The sequence below is a fragment of the Saimiri boliviensis genome, chromosome 4 (assembly GCF_048565385.1).
Source record: "Saimiri boliviensis isolate mSaiBol1 chromosome 4, mSaiBol1.pri, whole genome shotgun sequence".
Lineage (NCBI taxonomy): Eukaryota > Metazoa > Chordata > Mammalia > Primates > Cebidae > Saimiri > Saimiri boliviensis.
The window spans coordinates 155373373-155379372 of NC_133452.1; positions in this window are offsets into that span (position 1 = coordinate 155373373).

A 6000-nucleotide genomic window follows, 5' to 3' on the forward strand; every position below is an offset into this window, starting at 1 on the left:
TCCGTGGCTGTTGCTTACTTGTGAATAATAGGAACTGGTGTGTTATGAGTGACAGAGCCCCTGAATGTCTGCGTAGTTTCTTCTTGGTATCAGACATATTAATGATTAGTCTTAATAATAAAACAGAAATGCAAATGTTAGTAGGATATGTTAAATAGTTATTAGATGTAACTCATCACCCAACTGTTTAGGAGACTGATGCTTTTTCTAAACCTGTTAACCAACTTGCCAGATACTAGGCTGGGAGTCCAAATTCCTAGAGTTGTGATATACACCAGAGGAAAAACAGTCAGATTTTTTTTTTTTTTTTTTTTTTTGGATGGAGTCTTGCTCTGTTGCCAGGCTGGAGTGCAGTGGCATGATCTCAGCTTACTGCAACCTCCGCCTCTCAAGTTCCAGGAATTCTGTAGCCTTAGCCTCCCAAGTAGCTGGGACTATGGGCACCCACCACCATGTGCAGCTAATTTTTTTTTATAGTAGAGTCAGGGTTTCACCATGTTGGCCAGGATGGTCTCGATCTCTTGACCTTGTGTTCCGCCCACCTCGGCCTCCCAAAGTGTTGGGATAATACAGGCACGAGCCACTGCGCCTGACTGAAAAATAGTCAGATCTAAGGAGCACAGAGGAAATCCTGACAATACAGAGTGGGAGCCCAGGCTCAGAGGAAACCAGCAGGCTGTATGATGAGAAGCGCACAGAGCTGGGAAGCTAGACGCTCCAAGTTCAATCCATGCCCCACCACTAATCACCATTATGTGCAGGGGCAAGTCTATTTCCATGTCTTAAGCTTCTTCAAAGAGTTTGGGCTAGGTAACCACAGGAGTCCCTTCCTGCAATGATAATAACACTACAATTTTAGTTCAAGTCCCTTCTGCTACACTCCTATCAGAGGAGCCTTTAAAGTATGTATGGAAAGAAGATAGGAAGAATAATTAAACAAGCGTTCCTTTGGTAACCTACTTTATCTGACAGTAGACCTGGCACTTCGTGCATTTCAGTACGCTTTTGCATGTAATAAAATGCCTAAATGAAGAAAGACGTGAGAAAGAGCTTGAAGAGAAGGTATTTCAATGCAACCAAGTTACAATCAGGATTTGGGGTCCAGCGAGAGCTTCCCGGCCAACCTCAGGGACCTCCAGCAATGATGTCTGTCTAGAACAATTACGATAATTGCCAGTGTCCCTCCCCTCCCTTTTCAAGCTCACCTGATACCTCTGCTATTCACTCAGTCTGAGAAAAGGCACTCTGCCTTTGAGCAGCAGCTTGAATGACAGCCACCCTCACGTTGCCTTGGGCGGGCACGCACGTGGGCTGCTTTACGGAGACGTCTGTGCCCGCTGCAGTGAGGCTGAAGAGCTGTGTTGTGTTGGTCTAGGGTGACAGGAGGCCTTGCCTAACAGTGAGCTCCATCAATAATCTATGGCCCTATGGAGAACGAACCCTATTAATAAGACATGTTGCTGTTGGGAAAGACAGAACCAATGATGCCCTCATTCCAGGGAAACAGAACACGCTCAGCGTGACGCAGCACTCCCTGAACTTTCCAGTTACATCACCCGATAGCTGAGATCAGAAGCAATTTTAGAAGATACATTCAACATACGAATGCCCTTTTCGGCCACCCTGGTTCAGGAAGGTCAAAGTCTGGTCAAAAACACACTTTGACCTGAGGTTTGCTTCTTTGTCTTTAAGACTCATCAAGAGCACTGGGTTATTTTGGCACACTGGGCTTCTTATCAGGTCACTAAGGATAGAAATGTTTATCTGGGTGGTTTTAGATCCAATATGGAAGACTGAAAATCACCCGAATCCCCAAATATATTTTCCATTCCATTTAAAGCTCACAACCTTCTAGGTCCACCCAATTCTTCTTTATGGCAACAGTTAATTATTAATCCTCCCTTACTTTTAGGTTCTAATTTAAGAGTGCATTAATAGATTGCTCACTCGGTAGTTTGCCAAAATCCTGGTAGGACAAATTCGTTAGCGTGTGATGGCTAGAAGCATGGACGGGGAGGCAGACTGACCTGGGACGGTCTAGGCTCTACCACTTGCCAGCTCAGGCAAGTTACACACCCTCTCTGAGTCTCCGTTCCTTCTCTGTAATGGGGAAATGTCTCATTAAGTATGACAATGTAAAGCATAGAGCAAAGCAAGCAATAAGCATTCAATAAAGAGTAAGTTTTTGTTTTTTGTTTTTGTTTTTTTTTTTTTTGAAATGGAGTTTTGCTCTTGTCACCCAGGCTGGAGTGCAGTGGTGAGATCTCGGCTCACTGCAACCTCTGCCTCCCAGGTTCAGGCAATTCTCCTGCCTCAGCCTCCTGAGTAGCTGGGATTACAGGCACCCACCACAATACCCAGCTAATTTTTGTACTTATAGTATAGATGGTGTTTCACCGTGTTACCCAGGCTGGTCTCGAACTCCTGACCTCAGGTGATCCACACACCTCAGTCTTCCAAAGTGCTGAGATTACAGGCATGAGCCACTGGGCCCTACCAAGAGTAGGTATTTTTTATGTTTTTTTTTTCTTAATTATTTATTAAACAACTTATTTATTGAGGGTTTAATAAGTGCTAGGCATTGCAAACCTAACAACAGAAAAACGTACCGTTTTGGTACTCATGGAGCTTACATACTGGGAGCTGGGGAGACCAAAAATAAATAAGCAGAAATATACTTTTCACATTGGTTAAAAAGTAATGGCAAAGAAAAAAGCAGGAAATGCGATACAGGGTGATAGACCTAAGAAGGGGTTCTACCATCTTTTCAGTTTCTTTGACAAGATGACATTTAAACAGGGAACAAGAAGAGGTAAGGGAAGAAGCCACGTGGACATTTGAGGGAAGATCATTCCAGGCACAGGAAATTGCATGTGCAAAGGTCCTGAGGCAGGAGTGTGCTTGATGTGTTCAAGGAAGTATAAGGAAGAAAGTGGGCTGGGCGTGGTGGCTCACACCTGTAATCCTAGCACTTTGGGAGGCTGAAGCCGGTGAATCACGAGGTCAGGAGATCGAGACCATCCTGGCTAACAGGGTGAAAACCCATCTCTACTAAAAATACAAAAAATTAGCCAGGCATGGTGGCACGCTCCTGTAGTCCCAGCTACTCGGGAGGCTGAGGCAGGAGAATTGCTTGAGCCCAGGAGGCCGAGGCTGCAATGAGCCTCCACTGCACTTCAGCTTGGGTGACAGAGCAAGACTCCATCTCAAAAAAAAAGGAAGAAAGTGCAACTAGTGTGGAAAACGTGAGTGGCAGAGTGGTAGGAGGCGAGGTCAGGGAGGTGGCAGGGAGCAGCCAGAACACTACAGAACCTTGTGGACCATGGTTAGGACTTGGTTTTTACTGCAGATGAGAGAGGGAGCCATTGCCAGGTCCTGAGCCCAGGAGGATCATGATATGACAACGTTTCGAATGGCCGTTATCTGTCGTGTGAATGGTGGACTACAGAGCAGGGGGCAGGCAAGTGCGAATGCAGTCGTCCCCACAAAACGTGACAGGGGTTTGGACTGCAATGGTCATGACTAAGAAGTGAGAAGAGGTCATATTCTGTATCTATTTTCATGAAAGAGCCAGCAAGATTTGCAGGCAGATCAAGTGTGGGGTGTGAGAAACAGGAAAGATCAGAAACGACTCCAGGGTTTTGGCCTCAGTGGCAGGGAGAATGGAGTTGCTATTTACCAGGTGATGATCAGGGAGACGTGGCAGAGCTGGCGATACGCAGAGACAACAGCAGAGAAGCCAGCAACCTGGGTTGGATATATTAAGTTTGCAATGCTTATTAAGTATCTAAGAGAAGATGCCAAGCCAGCAGCTTGATCCACTGGTCTAGAGTTTAGAGCGATGTCACGGTCTGAGACAAAACTGTGAGACGTAATCGTTAGAGCTATTCACCAATTTTGTTTCTTTTTGTTCTTTTTCTTTTTCTTTATCTTTTGAGGCAGAGTCTTGCTCTTGTTGTCCAGGCTGGAGTGCAATGGTGTGATCTCAGCTCACTGCACTCTCCACCTCCCAGGTTCAAGGGATTTTCCTGCCTCAGCCTCCCGAGTAGCTGGGATTACAGGCGCCTGTCACCACACCCAGCTAATTTTTGTATTTTTAGTAGAGACAGGGTTTCGCCATGTTGGCCAAATTGGTCTCAAACTCCTGACCTCAGGTGATCCACCCACTCTGGCCTCCCAAAGTGCTGGGATTACAGGCGTGAGCCACCGTTCACTCCTTCCATTATGGTAGGACCATCCTGTCTGCCCCCTTAAAGTTAGGCAGAGGCATGTGGCTTGCCATAGCCAATGAAATGAAGCTGGAAGTGACTGTCTTGTCTCAAGCAGGATCCTTAAGCTTTAAGAGTATGATTCACCATGTCCCGGAGCGACCATGATGAACAGATACCCCTGCTGATCCATGACGGACATTTTACAGTGAAAGAGAAACATCTTTGTTCTAGATCACTGAGATTTCAGGGTAGTTTGCAGAAAAATCTAGCCAATTGTGTATGAGTCGTAAAGATAGGAATGTATTTAAATGCATGAAACTGGATGAGATCCCCTTCAGCATGAGTGTTAATAACAGTGAGAAAGGCCTGAGCCCTGAGCACTTCAGTTCTCAACACTGAAAGGTAAGGAAGAAAGGGAAATGCCAGGGAAGGAGATTGCTATGAAATGAATGCTTGTGTCCTTGCAAGTTCATATGCTGACAACATAATCCCCAATGTGATGGAATTAGGAGGTGGGCCTTTAGGAGGTGATTAGGTCACAAGGGTGGACCCCTTATGAATGGGGTAAGTGCCCTTATAAAAACAGGCTCTAGGCTGGGTGTGGTGGCTCATGCCTGTATTCCCAGCACTTTGGGAGGCTGAGGCAGGCAGATCATAAGGTCAAGAGATCGAGACCATCTTAGTCAATATGGTGAAACCCTGTCTCTACTAAAAATACAAAAAATAAAATAAAATTAGCTGGGCGTGGTGGCACATACCTGTAGTCCCAGCTGCTAGGGAGGCTGAGGCAGGAGAATTGCTTGAACCCAGGAGGCGTGGGTTGCGGTGAGCCGAGATTGTGCCATTGCACTCCAGCTGGGGCAACAAGAGCAAAACTCTTTCTCAAAAAAATAAAAATAAAAACAGGCCCCAGAGGCAGGTGCGGTGACTCATGTTTGTAATCCCAGCACTTTGGGAAGCTGAGGTAGGAGGATCACTTGAGGCCAAAAGTTCGAGACCAGCCTGGGCAGCATAGGGACATTTGTCTCTACAAAAAATACAATACAATACAATACAACACAACACAACAATTAGCCAGGTGTGGTAGCGTGCACCTGTAGTCCCAGCTACTTGGGAGACTGAGGCAGGTAGATTGCTTGAGCTCAGAAGGTCGAAGCTGCAGTGAGCTGTGATCAGGCCACTGCACTCCAGCTTGGCAGACAGAATCTCTGTCAAAATGAGAGAGAGAGAGAGAGAGAGAGAGAGGCTCCAGAACCCTGCCTCACAATAGAAGGCGCTGTCTGTGAGGAACTAGACACCAAGTCTTCCAGTGTCTTGATGTGGAACATCCAGCCTCCAGTGAGAAATAAACTTCTGTTGCTTATCAGCTACCCTGTTCATGGCATTTTGTTACAGAAGCCTGCACAGACTAAGACAGACACTGAGGAGTTGCTAAGGAAAAGTTGAGAGGTCAAGTGAAGAAGTTGGCTGAAGAAGGAGGACAGGACCGGGCGAGGTGGCTTACGCCAGTAATCCCAGCACTTTGGGAGGCCGAGGCGGGCGGGTCGCTCGAGGTCAGGACGTGAGCCACTGTGCCCGGTGCATGTCATCTTAGAGACTCAGGATAAGCCGACACAAACTTCCCGGGATAGAGCTGGTGAGTGACGGTGGAAAAGCAATCCAGCAAAGCCCCAACTGCCCTTCAAACCTTACGTAGATGTGATCCACATCACTTCTCATATTCGAATGGCAAAGCAGTTCTCATGCCAAGCCTGACTTGAATGCACCGGGAAACTAGACTCTTCTTCCG